At 35.4% G+C, this 16564-nt stretch overlaps 1 protein-coding gene across 2 annotated transcripts in view; it reads right to left on the bottom strand.

Annotated features, from left to right (window-relative positions):
• RALYL (RALY RNA binding protein like) overlaps positions 1–16564 on the bottom strand; it is a 375282-nt gene that overhangs the window by 108851 nt on the left and 249867 nt on the right. The gene's annotated exons all lie outside the window — the stretch shown is intronic.

Below are 16564 nucleotides of genomic sequence, written 5' to 3'. Positions count from 1 at the left end.
CTGAAAAATCCCTGACATAACCAAAATTGTATAAATGACTTCATAAACTAATAAAAACTAACTTTTTATTGAGAGGTCTTAGAATTATGCATATGAGGATATTAAAATATTTTGGGCTACATTTTCAAGCAAAATTACTATTAAAAGAAAATTAACACATGTTAATAAATTAAATCCTGACTGCAGGTCTTAGCTCATGAATAGAGTATTCAGGAAACAACATATAACATGTAATTAATCTTTTTCATACCTATGTTTACTTCTGCATTACCCTTCAATGATTTAATTTGGGGAAGGTTATTTAAGCAACATTCTGCTGACGGCTCATTTTTAAAGTGACTCCATTTTCCGCTAGTCTGTTGAATCACAAGGTCATGGAGAAAAAGTGGCAGCATTGTATGATCTTCCATACATATCACCATTTCAAAGAATCCAGATATCTTCCTAATGGGAGTGCGGGAAAGGGGAAGACATTTTTGCCATGCTGGGGAGATAACATTCAAGAAGATGCCAGTAGCAGTTGTGGAGCTGACAAGAAGTGGAAATTCCAGGTGATTCAACAATAAATCTGCCTTTAATAAAATTGTGTGTGAGTATTTCTTAATGTTTTAGGAAATTCATGTTTTGAGGTGCCTGTTTTGAGATATTGAGCCCAGATACCACAAACATAGAAGTGCTGAAGGAATAAAGCCAAAGTATAGTGACTGAAATGTCTTAAAAACTGATAATAATACCCTTGCTGTTGTTTAAAATGCATAGTTGGACAGCAGCTGTCAAAACTACACAAAGAAATCAAAAGCTAATATCTTCGGCTTACATAATGAAAAAAAACATCTGATGTCTATGGATCATTCATGTTTCAGTCAAAGACATGACCAATTTGCAATATTAATATAAAAACATTGACCTATAGTTATTTTCCTGATGCAAAACAATTAAAAGAAATTAAAAACAATGTCTCTCTCAAGCTGCCTACCCTAAATTTATACTTTTTCTATATTTTTTCCCTCCCAGATATAGCAATATATTTTTATATCTCCAATATAATCATGTGTAGCTTTGTGCACCATTTAATTCTCCTTTCAGTTGTTTGGTATTCACATGTCCTCACATTGACACACCTCTGGCTACTGAAGTGAAATCTTTACTTTATACAGGCTCTATTAATCTGATTTCCTCCTTCTGTCAAAATCTGACCACATATCTTTTCATTTGCTTTGGATTTGTATCAGCAAAGCTGAGGATAAAGTGTAGCCTGAAGAAAGTGAAAGCAATGGATAATTTTTTTAGATTTCTTTAGTATTTCATCTAGAGTCATCTCAAAATGACACAGTTGAAATTACACCATATCTATTGCTGAGGTCAGCAGAAGGGTGGGAAATTGCAAAGCATATCAAAAGGGACAGGAAGGAAAAAAATGTGGATAATTAGTTGTTAAGCATATCAGAAGATAAAATATCTGTACCATAGAGAAAGACCCTGCAGGCCTTATACTCAAATAGCATTGTGCAGTTCATATCCATTGGAGTCAATATTTTTGCAGGAATTTATGTGAACTGATGATAATTCCACAGTTGTCCTATTCTATTTTTCCTCTGAGTTAATTTGCAGCAGAATCATGTCTGTGATCTGACTTAGACTACAGAGATCTGTGGTCTCCCTTTAAACTTTATGCTTAATGTATCAATCTCTTCTTGCTCTTTTCCTTCTTCTACCTGAAGGTTCTCATTCATATTATTCAGTTCAATTTTTTCTTGTTTCATTGATTTGGCAAGATGTCTTCAATCTTTTTTTCTCAGCCCACATTAGATCTTAACTATAAAAGTCAGTTCTTTTTCTTATCATTAATATCTAATTGTTTCCCCAGTTTTTATAATGTATTTAACCTAGTCATTTATTACTAACTTTCCATATAATGTTATATATAGCACATACAACAATATGCGTATTGTTTCCACTGGTCTTTCATGCATTATTCTATTACAACCATGTATTTGTATGGAAGTATCTTGACAATGATATAATACAAAAAAAATAAAATAAATGAAAATTTCATGGGATTAGAATTAATTTATTTTAAGTCAATGATCCCTGAAAGCACAGCCTTTATTGGTTTTTCTTTGTGCTAATTGTAACTCTAATTCTTCAGTCAGTGAAATGCATTTGCTAAAAATAACATAAATACACTCTGTCTGGTGAATCATTCTAGGTGTCTTCATAAAAAAATATTGCAAGAAAATAACAAAACTTGAAGGTGCTGGTTAGCTTTGAGTGGGTACAGCTGCCTGCTGTTTCTCTGTGTTACTGTTTTCTTCTAGGAGAGATTAAAATTCACTTTCACACTATTACAGCTTAAAAAAAGTCAGAATCTTGCATATGGTTGGTTAAATGCTGCAAGCTCAGTGAAGTGGGAAGAAATTAATGTAACCTCTCAGCAACAAAGATCCCCTGGTCATGTGATATTTATTACTTTTTTACAAGGTTATATCTTAAATGATTTCAAGAGTTTGAAATGTTCTTAAAACAGTCTGTTGGAATGAATTTTGTCAGTCGTTGCTGGTGGTAACAGAATTAATAATGTCCATATCTGCACATCCCATATCTCCTCTCACTTTTCTCTCTTGGCCATCCTACTGGTCTCAATAAGGAGTTTTTCTTTGAATACTACAATAAATTTCTCAAACTGTCTTTTAAGAAGAGGAAAAGGACAAAGTGTAGATTTTTAAAAATATAATTGCTGAGGAATGTCACACATTACTCATCAATAAACACTTTGCCTTGATTGTATCCTCAATTTTATTTTACAGGGAGAACAGATCTTAGACAAGAAAAGAAAGTGGAGGAAGCTTAAAGTGTGTTCTGTCTTTCACTGTTTAATTTGATGCACCCAAAGAGTCTTCTTAGATAATAACCTTTTATAGTTTCCACTATGGTTATTTTTATGATGTCAACTAAGAAAATATTACATCTATGAATATGAATTAGGGGTTTTATTAAATAAAGGATATGTGTAAGTATCAACATTTAACTTCTGCCAAATAATAACCACTCCTAGATACAAGTAGTGATGTATTAAAATCATATATGCACACCTTTTACTAGTATATATTTGGATAACTATCTGATGATAATGTTTTTTAACATGGTGTAATGTTAGACAAATAAATATCTTAGCTATTAAGGCAGGTGTGTGTGTAATAAACTATTATGTTTATGATGTAATGAGGATAGAGCTTAAAATATTGGCCAAACCATATCCCTGCTTAAAACCGTAAAATACTGCACAGGCTGTGGTGGGTTGAATAAGAAAGAGTAAAATTTGTATGTCTAGTGCCTACATTTGTAAGTTAGAATCAGTGAGTTCCATAAATGTTTTTTTGGAGACAACAAAGCTGGCTAGAATTCCTGAAACAGATCAGAAATGAAGACTAAGGAGAGTGCCAAAGAAGGGAAAGGTTTATTAAAATGTTACTTGTAGACTAAGGATCTCAATTCAGGAGTTTAAACATTCATGCCTAGCACTACTTTGATGATTTATGGCATCTGAGACATCCACATAGTGCCAGAAAATATGGCACAGCACCTGTGGGAAACCTACAACCTTCTGGAGCAACCTGTTGAAGCCAGGGTCATTTTATGTGGCTCTAAGTGTCGCCTTAAGGTTTTTCGATTTTTTGATTTTTCTAATTTTTATAAATTTTAAGAAGTAATTATATAGCAGAAGTAGATTTAAAACATCTGCATTATTCCTTTACCCTTAGCACAGTAGACACACACTACCCAACCCTCTCACCCCAATTCCCCTATCAATTCTCCTAAATTCCATTAGAATGTTTAGTCTCTCTCCAAGGTAGGCCACCTTCTGTTTGAGGACATCTAATCCATAGTCTGAACTGCAGGGTACAGTCAAGAACTGGGTGACTGTGTGCCCTTTGTGCTCTGAGGAAGATGAAGATGATGAAGTAAAAGACCCCAGACCTAATTCCCAAAGGGCAGATCAGGGGTGGATCAGGGCAAAAACCAGGGAATGGAAAAATCTGGGATTGGACGGACAGTATTATAAATTGTAACACATAAAACAGAGAAGGCATGTGTACGTCTTGTAACCTCTGTGCCTTAGAGGCACCATTAAGTCCTTTTTTTACCCTACCTCCAAAAATTAAATTGCCTTGCAGGTTTTTTTCTCCCTCAGTTTTCTTTTAGGCATCAAAGCAAATATTTAGGCAACTGAACCCAGCGCAAAGAGTTTTATATTCAAACCTCCCTCTGATAACTGTCATTATACTCTGTCTTTTTTATACTTACTGTTATTGTTTCAAAGTGGTCCTAACTTGAGCTCTCAAGTCTTGACCCTGCAAGATTATGACTGACTGCAGCATGAATTATGTAGAAAGAGAAAATGATGTCTGATTGAGAATTTGAGTATACTCAAAGAGGCCACTATTAGTACACAGCCCACAGCTGACTGGGTGTATCAAGAAATTGTGTGGATAAAAGAGAAATAAGGTATCATAATACTTTCAAATCAGCAATATCTCCCTTTATTAAAGACAAAAAGCCTGTCGAAGTGTTTTAAAAGCGTTCCTTTACTTCAATTGATTTTTACTCTGACCAAGTGTTTGTACCCAGAGCAACATACAGTTTGCAAGATTTCATGAAAACCTCATGTATTCATCAACAGATGGAGACTAGTATGATATTGGTTTGACACCAAAAAGTGTGAAGAATATAGTGTCCTACACCTACTTTTAAGGAATCCTGAAAAACCAACCTCTGCTCCTGATAGTGGAGAAGCTTTTTCAGCTGGGAATGAATGAAACCACCTGTGGTTGAATCCCGCTCTGTACCTTTCAAGCTACAAACGCTGGTCTGATAACTCAGGCACCTATAGATACACATTATGAATACCTTTTAGAATTTCACTCTGTCCTCAATTACATTGGGGTAGCTTCCACAAATTCAGGGGAGCTTCAATACATGGATATGCTGTAAGCATGAACCTTCCACTTTGCAATTCAGAATGATGATTTTACACAACGAGTTCCTCCACAACGTTCTCCCCAGTTCCAAAGACTGACAGGGGTTCTAGAGCAATTCAATACTTTCACAACTTTAACTCCCTCCTTATTGATCATACCATCTTATATAATCCTTAAGTGAAACTTGGCCAATTCTATCATGTTCCCTGTTTCAAGAAACAAGTAATACAGTTATGAATACCTGATAGTTCTTCATTTTCTCAAAAAAGTACCAGGTATGACAAAATATTCCTCTGTTAAATGTCTGAAAAAAACCCCTAAATATCAGGCTCAGATTTAGATGTTCTATATGGCAGCTTCTACAGTCGAAAAACACATCTTCCTTTCTGCTTTGGCAAGTGGAAAAAGTAGCAAATCAGTATCAGATGAATGCCATTCTGACTCCTTTCATTTGCTTTACACCTTCCTTAAGATCCAAGCGTGTTCCTCCTCTCTAAGATCAGTTTCTTTCTGAAGCCATCTCTGTTCTTGACAGACTTGTTCTTGGCTAGTTTCCTTTAGGTTTTGAGCAATTTTAATGTTTTTTTCTTTGTTTTTCCTAAATCCTGACTTTTTTTCATTTCATCTTTAATTTTATTTTAACCAGGATTTAACTAGCCCTGAAAAGTTTTAATTTGTTCTTCTACATGCTTTGGTTGCTAGTTTGGTTGGGACATTTCCTCATCTTTTTCATCTTGAGGTTGTCAGCATCCAGCAACTGTATTTAGTTACTTTCACTTACTTACTTTCAATTTCTAAACACCCAATTAACACTAAGACAGTCTTAGGAGATGTTCAACTTCAAATTTCTCAGATTATGGGACTAAAACACACTTCCTTTCTATTAAAAAGAGTTAGGTGTGTGTCCCAACTTTTTTTCCAAATATAAACAAAGATTCCACACAAAACTGTATTTTCTTCAGGATTTATATTAGTATAGTTCAGAATGCAAATGATGTATAAAGAGGTGGCCTCCGTTTTTCTGATAATTAAACTATATCTTAATAATTCAATTTATGAGCCATAATACTGGTAAAACTTCCCTATATTTTACCTTATAGTAATCCTTTAAATGATCATAATCTTTAATGTATTGCACAATATACCAAAGTTAGAATTCACAGAATTTCCTAAATAGAGCACAAATGCAATCTTGAAGTTGGAAATACATTAATTTAATAAAAAAATTAGAAAAATGGCTATTGGATTTACGGTAAAAAAAATTATCTCTGCTAGTTACTAGCACACTAAGAATTCAATTAGGTCTTTGAAACAATTCCTAATATGTCTAGAATTAGCATTTCAAAATGTAATACTTTTTATCTATTGGTAATTTTTTAAATTATAGTGGAAAACTGTCAGAAAGACACTAAGTATTAGTAGTTTTTTCTTTCTGGCATGATCCTGTAGCAGGCACCAGTTTCCATCAACTCAGAGCTGGTAAATATTCTGGATACTGTAAATATAAAAGAGTAGACAAATAGCAGATGTGGAGGCAAATCAACTGCGCTGAATTAAAAAAATATTTAGGCTTTTAACAGACTAGCAAGTGCTTAATTGTGGATTTTGTACAAAATGTCCATACATATTTCTAGAGAAACAAAGAGCTGAATATTGGTGAGTTTTCATGAGAGATTTAAGAAAAATCTTTCTATCAATCTATCTTGATTCTACTTAAGTTACAAAATCATTCCACTTCAGTATAGAGAGTTGTTTTTAATGGGAGTTACACCCACGGTGTCATATTCTGCAAACAAATGATATCCATTTCAATTTGATTAGATTGACATGCAATTAAATGCTGCCGTGTTTTCTTTTTCACATTGGTTTTAATTATCACACTGATAAAACACTTTAGTGTGGCAACTTTAATGGGACAAACTTTCAGAACAGAATTGACTCTTGCATAACCCAAGAATATTGGAAAAATTCATGTATCTTGGTTCTGCTTAAGGGCTCAGAAGTACTTGAATATCTCAAGTTTTACAGGCATAGCCAACTGAAGAAATCATTTGCTATCATCACCATTGCACTATGAGATCCTACTTTAAAGTTTTTATATGTTTATTGAAACAGCTTTAACACACATTCAAAATGCATTTTCAGTTCTTCAGTCTGTTGAATGTTGTCTCCCTTTGCCTCCAAAACAGATCAGGGAGAAGTTGAGAAAGAGCCTCTTGTGAACAAATGATGCACTTAAAATGTCAATTTAGGGCTCACGACAATGTAAACTGATTATGTTTTATGCCAATGTTCATTACAGTCAATGAGCAGTCGCTACTTCAACCTTCCATTTCAGACTAAGGTTTTTATACTAACAATCAAGAGAAAGCTGAAAATATTCTACTTTCTTTTCTCATTGTATGGGATCTTTCTTTCTCAGTGCGTGGGACTCAGGACAATTTTAGTCATAATCAATCAGTGCAATAGCTGGCTTGAGAGGGAGAAAAAGGCTTTTAAAAGAGATGAAAACTAGAAGATTGATTTTTGGAATAATGGAAAAAGCTGTATTGTAGCAATTCACCAGGAGACCATGCTAAAGGATGCACTATTGGCATGCATACAACAACATTCTTTGAGTTACAGGGATGTGCAAAATACCAGAATGACTCCAACTTCACAACTGCTCCTACTTTTTGTTAAGTGGGTTTTTTTAAGAGTTCATGTGCATGTTCCTATGTGGGGTGGCAAGGTCGGGAAAGTGCTAACAAGAGGCTGTTACATTAAAATTATTAATGCATCAGATTTAATGTCGTAATTAGATTGGTGGATGGCTGGGGAGGAGACACCTTTTCTCTGAATTTATGGGTTCCATTTTTAGAATATGCCAGCTATATTTCAATTTCTCTAAGCATTACAACTGGTTCAAACATAATTTCTGAGACAATGGTATCAAAAAGAGAAACAAGATTTTTTTTCACTATGCTTATAGCAAGGTGAATTATTTGGGTTTTTTTTTAAACTCAAATAAAGACTGGTATTGTAACACAATAGTGCTGAGTAGCATTTAACACTTTTTCACTGAAATGCTTTAAATATTGGAAAGGATATGAAACACTTAAAACACATTTTGCATTTAAAAAACTCTGGCTAATAACTAGAAACCCAACATTTTACAGAAATTTTAAAAAATCTTTAAGTTAAAAACAGCATCAGAATATGGTTTCACATGATAAAGTACTTCCAAATCAAACATTCTCTAGTGAGGAATGTTTCAAAATTACAAGAAGAGGAAATTGGAAAGACTAGTACTTTTCACCTTGAGATTTTACTACTAAATATCAGATTATACTGTGAATTAACTGCTAAAAATGCACACAGCAACTCTTCAGTATTCAAACCCAGAAAACAGAAGAGTGTTCTCAATGACCTGAAAATGAATTAAAAAGACATGTCTGTACAGTAGAGAAGATAAAGAATGCTTTTTTCCCCTTGCGGACTTAGCAGGAAAAATGCTTTCTTATTAAGGTAAAGAGTTAAGAAGCTGAGCAAAAATGTGACACTAAGATATGAAAGATGCTTTATTAAACTCTAGTCTGAAATTGTAGGCAGTGACAAACTTAGATGCCAAGTTTTCTATTCCCTATTCTGTGGCACCTTGGAAAGGTAAAATCATTTCTCCTAGCATGAGAATAGCAGCTTCTGGAGTTAGTCTGTTCACAGAAGATACCAAAACCATAGGGATATGCATAATAATTTTTGAAAAATCTGGCCCCAGATCACTACCATACTTGAAAATATCTGTTCTTGGTTCAGCTACACCAGATGAAACATGCTTACATTTTTAAATGAAGTTTGGCTTTTACAGATAAGCAATAAAACCCCTCTGTGATGCTGCGGTAAAATAAAAGAGGGATTTAAGAAAGGCAGTGTTACTACTCTCCATCTATCTCTTGACTGAAATTCCTGCTCATATCTTAGACTATAAAAGGTGTAGTAAATTATTTTGAAACTGATATTCATAGGATCCAGTTCAACTGACATTGCATTGAACATGTAGGTCCCTCCTGCCATTACTGAAAGAGCAAGGTGGCTTCAGGAGCTTGCACAGGGTTGATCAGAAGTGTTGGCTAAATTGACATCTAAACGATAAAGATAAGTAAAGTTCCAATTCCTCTCAAAAAGGGTTTATTTCCTCCCACAAAGCAATGATTTAGAGAAAGAGGAATTACAATTAGAATAGACAAAAATGAGAACCTTTGCTCTGAAGTATGATAGGAACATTAAACTTTGTGGGAGGCTAACTGAAATCAGACAAAACCTTAATCGGCCGGCTTTTTCTTTCACAAAATAAAAAAAATGCTACGAATAGTCCATGTTTTCCACAGAGTCCAGATCTCTCATTTAAGGCCACTTACACATTATTGTTTGGAATGTAGACCCCAGCCAGACCAGCCTCAATTTACTTTTTGTCACAGGAAAACCAGTACATTGCAATTTTGCTATCTTATAAATCCAATATCTGGATTATTCCACTCAAAAAAATAAAGTGATGAGTCCTGAATATTATTTATTCTAGAAGGATACTATCTTTACAACCAAAATATTTTAGAAAATGAGGTTTGGAGAATAAATGTCCTGCAGTACTTGGAATCAAATGCTAATAAAAAAAGAACATGAGAATATTTTGATTTGCTTTTCTGATTGACATTAGTCTAGTCCCAGTCATCTTTCCTGGGACACTTTAACTGTGGTTTAACTGAGTGAAGGACTTGGAAGTGTTAGATTTACAGTTGAACTTGATGATGTTAAAGGTCTTTTTCAAATTAAATGATTCTGTAATTCATTGATTCTATGGCTAAATGAAAATAAATAATTATGCTTTCATATTTTCCCAGGGAAGAAGTAGATTGATTGAACCTGGCAAAGATTCATAGGTGCTTGGAATAGGCAAAATAGAAAAACTACAAGATCATGCCAAGCATATAATGAAATCATATTGGTCCAACTTTAATCTAAAACACACATAATGAAAACTATGATTGACATTTTCAGTAACTTCCAGTAAATGCAAAAATAAACTCATGTGAAAAACTAAGGTAGAGTTAACTGATATAAAAAATTATTGCAGAAAAGCATGGAATTTTCTATGAGCTGTACTGCAGACTAGAAAAAAAATATGCTGAAATACTTTTGAGAGTTTCGTATGGCTTCTGTCAACACTGCAGCTGAATATTTTGAACAACAATCAAATATGCAGGATTTGACCAAACAGGAAGAGAAAGCTTTGAAAATCAATACACTGGATGGAAGGGTCCAGTGTAGAAATATAGTCCTGCCAAGAGCATTTTTGACAAATTTTTCAAGAAGATGCAGATCAGTGCCACAAATGCCACAGCAGCAGCACATGTGACAATTATTCTTAAAGAGATTAAGATTTTCAAAAAGTTTAGCAAGATGCAGTTCTATTCAGCAACACTCATTGAAGCTAATAAACATTAGTGAAATTGTTTTCCAAATGTTAATAGAGGAATTGGTTCTGAGTACTATCAAATTAATAACCTTTAAAACACCTGACTTTGGGGAAGGGGAAATAGGATTATATTTCTTAAAATTGATCAGACAGGAAACATCCAGTGAGGTTCAAGAATGCAGTATTTTTTTATTAATGGATTCGATATGAGGAAAATAATAAAATTTTCACCTGTTGTAAATTAGAGGTTATTATATGACTTAGTTACCTGCATTCACAGATGACTGAGTTTCATGGTGTGGGAGGTTCAATGTTATGCAGAACAAATCCAGGGAAATCATCAAGATTATTTTAATTTAAATTAACCGAACATTTGGCTCACAATTCTTGATTTTCCAATTTAGTGAACTTAATAGCCTGATCTTTCCAATAGAGGTAGGAATTGGATCTGTAAATGATATCTCTGGCTAAAGATATGACTAATCATGCCATTTCAGTACCCAATCTTTTCTTTTGTGATAAGATCATCTTATTGGAAGTATTCTTGAAATCTTCAACGGGCTCAATAATTCTAAGGATGATTGAACTAGAATATACAAAAGTACAACCCTCAGGAAAATGCAGAAAAATAGGTGTCTAAGTTTAAACAAGGAAGCTTTTAGGAATTTCCTTCGTAATTGCACCTATAAAGTGATTTACTCTTAAACCATGATCTAGGATCTGTCCTAAGACACAAGCAGATATAGAGCATCACATGTTACACAAAATAAAATACTTCAGAGGAAAACAGAATTAACTGGTATTAATGATAAATACAGCTTTAAAAGTTCAATTCATAATGCAGGCATATTGTCTTGCCTTGTAGACTTATAGATAATTTAAAAGAAGTTTTTAGCATTTGAAAAGAAATTACACATATTGAAACATCATCATCACAGCTTATTATAGAATGAGATTGCTCCATTCCACCTGAACAAAATTGTCATTGCATTTTAAAGTCTCACCTCTCTAGAAGTCTCAACAGCATTTCATAACACTTCAATTTAAAAATACAGCAATTTAAAACAAATTCAAGAATTTGTCTACTAAAGCGTCATTAAAACCCAAAAAATCCCAACAACCTGAACAGGTAAAGTATTCAATCTCTCCTAGTAAATGTTAAGTAATTTAAATAAATGGATACTTTATTAATTAAAGGTTATCTTTATTTTTATATCCAAAGTTTCTTGTAACAGACAAGTATCAGAACCAGATGTTATACAAAAAAAATTACATGTTTCTTCCAGGCTCCAAACCTCCTTTCAAACTCGATTCTACATGTTAGTTGAACCTAATCTGTAAAAAACTGGAAGACACAGAAAGATAATCTATGTTAAATTTGGACCATCCTGTCTTGTGTGTAAACGGTCTGTATAACTCACACAAAGAAACTAGTAGGACATAGGTGGAATATCTTCATTTAACCTTTTATCTTAAAGTGATCACTGTGAATGAATGAACAATTTCCTATATACAAATAGATGTATGATTCAAAAGATGATTCAACATTTATATGGAAAATGGGAATGTATTTGGAATGGACACATGAATTGCAAATCAAAAACCAGTCATGACCAAGATGATAATGTCGTTACCTTAAATTTTAAGTTCTTTACATTGACAGATTGCAGACCATTATAGAAACTTATCACCAAGGTATTCATAATATCCTACCCAAATTAGCAATTAATTGCACTCCAGTGAGCCTCAAAATCTGGAATATGAGACACCTGTACTCCAATCATGCTAATAACACACTAAGGCAAATCAACCAAAAGGAAAGTAAGAATGAAAGGTGATTTTCCTCCAAATAATAGGCAGTTGACCATTGTCTAAATGTGACAAACATAGTTTGCTTTTGCACCTACGTAAAAGAGATAATGACACAGCATCAGTGCACACCAGTGATGGGACAGACTCAGCACAAGGATTTTTAACACAAGGCAGAGGGCGTGGCCTTCAGCTATGGCCCTTTGAGCTAAGGAAAAACTTAAAAATAATAAAATATTTAAACTTTTATCTCCAGACTCCTTCTTAGAGGACCAGTTCAGTCTCACAGCTTTGCCTCCAGTGCCATCTGCTGACATGAGCTTCCATTACAACTCCAAGAACAAAAGGTTGCTGCAGAAGGAAATTCTGCTGAGTTTTACACCTGCGGTAGTTCATATTACCAGAGATTTCTTTTCAGAATTATAATTGTGATTAATTCCACTTGCTTTTTAAAATTTTATCATCATACATTAAAATTAAAGATGTTTAGTGGATTCTGATTCTTCCTAGTGCATACAAATGAGGAAAAAGAGCAGCTATCCAAAAATCTTCAAACTGCATTATAAACTAAAGTAGGGAAAAATAGGGAAAAAATAATTCTCTATGGTATACAGCTCTGGATACAGTATGATTAGGTTGCTTATATTCAAATGAATATGACCAAATTATGCTCTAAAGTTGTCATTTGACATTTTAATTATTTGCTCTGATTTGCTGGATTTTAGTTAAGCTACTTCTTGCTTCCTTGAAAACCTTTTGCACCCAAGGAAGATCTTGGCTTTTAATCATACTGCAGTTGAAGAGGTCTATCACCTTAAGGTGGAACCTCACATTGGGATGGGGTAAAAATGCAAACATTGAATTTTCCAGTACAAAAAAGCTGGAAAAATAGGTGTCTGGCAAGCATTAGGACAAAAACAGCAAATACATTACTCTTGTTCAAACTCTGAGGCAACTCACCAGAATTTTTACATTGATCTGATTTTAATATGCTTACTCATGAGATTGTAAAAGAGGAATCAGAGTCCTTATGTGTGTTTACTCCTTTGACCTTGCTTCCACCTTGTTCCCCTTTCCTTTTGCTGTCTTCTCATCACAGAAAAATGGAGAAACCTTGCCATCTTGTGGTCAATGGTAGTTATTAGTCCAACAAACTAAAACATGAAACAGGCTGAATACACTACAATGTTCACCATATGGAGATCTGCAAATTCAGTGAATTTAAGGAAAAAAACAGAACAGAACAAAATTTTTGAGCTTAAAGAAAATGTCATACAATTTTACCAATTTTTCAGACATTATAATAGAAAGGTCTCGGAACAAGAAAAAACGAGATATGATGGGTAAGCTGTATGTTTTTTAAAAGTCATCTGATGAGCTCTCTAAACCACTGGAGATACAGTGAATATTTTCTTTTGGCAAATACCCGACATTTGCTAAGCAATCCTATCATCAAATTCACAAACTTGCATCAAAAATTTAGACTTAGATGAGTTACAAAATCCTGTTAAGGCTGCTATGGATCAGCAAAGTAGCTGTTTTCATATTATCTGAAACCCCAAACATGTGAAATGTTTAAAAGTTACGACTCCCACAAGGAATGCAGAGGATAAAGGCAGCAAATTTTCTGCCAGTTGTTTCTCAGAAGATGTAGACAGGTGGTAGTGGCCACCTTTCTCCCTTAAGGGACGTGCCCAAGGAGAAAAAATCTCCAGATGGTATGCACCTAATGAAGCAGCTCCTCTCTCTGCCTTTTCACTTGTCGCAGTGAGCAGATAAAATGGATATATCAATGCTCTGATTATTTGTGTCTACTAAAAAATTTAGTCAAAATTTTTTTTCTAATTTATGCAGGCAGACAGTATTATATTCCCCTGACCACCTGTAGTGGTTTGAACCTTGTTTTCCCCCAGAGGCTGAAAAGTGGTAACCCCCAGGGGTGGAAACACCTGGAAGTTTTGGAGCTCTCTCCAATGAGCGCTCCTGCAGGAATGTAAACATATCACAAGCACCGGAAGAGAAGGGGTTGTAGTTTGGGTTGGTAGAAGAAGTAGCCATTGTTGTAGGAGCCACGAGGAAAGGGGCCCGGAGCCCCTCGGGGCCTCTGGGGCCCCCCAGCCCCGGATGGGGGCTACAGGGACCTGGAACAGCATACAACTGGGTTAGGTACCTGTAGTTGTGAGCTGGGAGATCTTTTCTCCAAACTGGGCAGCGGTCGGAGAAAAAGCAACCAAGCTGGCACTGACCAGAGAAGCGGTGGCAGAGAGCCAGAAGAGATAAGACAGAGCAACAGAGACATGCAGCACCACAGAGAAGACTCCTGGAAGGAGAGTTGAGGAGAAGAGAGCCTGCAGCAGAACTTCGGAGTTCTGGGGGTAGGAACTGTACCAAACCCCCAAACTCCTTGAGACCTCCTGGAAGGAGGAAGATGATGGACTCTTGCTTGAAAGAGCCTTGGAGTGCTACAGCACTTGCAGAGAGGAGCTGAGAAGCTCAAAGGCGTCCTGGGAAGCTGGACCGGGACGGAGAAGGAATGCGGGGGGGTTGACCTTGGCCCCCCTCGCTGCTGCTGCTAAGCTAGCAGCCTTGAGACAGAGCACGGAGCTCTGCAAAGGGGAATTTGAATCCCCTGAGGAAAGGGACTGCCACGAAGACCCCTGAGCTTCGTGGTATGACGTGGTGACGCGAGCTTGTCCCTGCTACACAGTCCACGGAAGAGAAAGACCCTCGTTTTGAAGATGACGGGCCGAGGGGCCTGGAGACCCCCTTGTGTGTATTGAACAGAGATCCAGCTACAACAATCCAGTTACTGCTGCATGCATGAGATGAGGAGAACCTGCTGCCTTGGAAGAGATGCTGCTGCCCTGAGAGACTAGAAAGGATCTGTCCTTCTTTCCCTCCTGGACTTTTATTTGGAGGGGAGAAGAGATCTGATCCATTGTAAATACTATATGTCATGGTAGAGATAGTTGTGATCGTGTGTATAATGTGTTATAGTATTTATTTGTACAATCATTGTAATATATTCCCTTTCCCCCACTTTGAGTCTGGTGTGTTTTGTCTAGAAAAACCCATCTCACATTAGGTTGAGATGTGGGAGGGGGGATGGAGCTAGGGAATTGGATTTTGGGGCTATCTTAAACCATGACACCACCCACAATATAAGAGACATAAATTGAGATTCATTTGACTTATACATAGACTTGACTGACTTGTGAAGGACCAGTTAGTTCTTTTTTGCTTGAAGAAGATCAGGTTGTCTCCACTGCTATGTAATTTTTTTCTTCAAGTCTTGCAGCAAATTCAGTGGGGGTTTGCACACAAATCCATGAGTTAATGTCACTGTACTGTTAATTAAGAAAAATTCTCAAAAAATTTTGTTCTTTATATGCTCTTTGAATGACAAGCTCTCATGCAAGGCCCTGGAATAATGAAACTTGATGGAAGTGATATGCGCTCTGGAATTTCTGGATGTTGAAAACCCATGGAGAGTACTTGAAAATAAGACCCACCTAGGACTTTTCTCTTGCACCAAAGACTAACTATCATGGAATAACCTGTGTCAATAAAAATAAACACTTTTATTCCAACATAAGGTAGCTACAACCAGAGTACTTATAAAAATGGTACTTAACTCAAGCTTTTTTCCAAACCATACCTTGGCATTGCCAGATAAGTGATAGTTGACTCAAGCCTAAATCATCCCAAGATGATTCTGAAATTGGATGCTCTAGATAGTTGAGGTCCTGAGCCTGGGACCATTCCCCAGGTCATCTCAGTTACCTTCAGGTGTGGTCAAACATTTTTACCTCCAGATTATATCAGGGGCCTTGGATCTGAATCCTGAGTGGAAACAGTTATGAATAATAAGCACATTATGCTCTTTTATTATAATGAATTTCTATATCAAAAAAAAATAACCTTGTTCTCTATTACTTACTCAAAGAAGAGAAAAAAGATTGTGTAGAATTTGTTTAGGAGAATTCATTAGAATTTAAATTTTATTGAAGGAGGAAAAGAAACGTGTGTGTGGTATGGCTCAAATGGTTCTGGAAAGGATTTTTTTTTTCTCTTTCTATTTTTATTTCTGTTTCTCTAGCTATAGTGCTTGTTATAGCACTATAGCTGAAATTAGGGCATGAAAGCCTACATTTGGTATGCAGTATTTGAGTTCTGTTCAGGTGAGTTAAAAAAAATGAAAACTGAGTATTTATTAATGACAGAGAACTTTTACATTGTTAGCAAATTAAAAGATACATTGCCAGTAAAACATTCAAATACAATGAAACCAAGATACATTCTACCCTACTTAGAGACAATGGCA

The sequence above is a fragment of the Corapipo altera genome, unplaced genomic scaffold (genome assembly GCF_003945725.1).
Source record: "Corapipo altera isolate COAL_440 unplaced genomic scaffold, ASM394572v1 52, whole genome shotgun sequence".
NCBI lineage: Eukaryota > Metazoa > Chordata > Aves > Passeriformes > Pipridae > Corapipo > Corapipo altera.
Note: the sequence above shows the minus strand (reverse complement) of the source record. Positions and strands in the feature narration are given on the sequence as shown.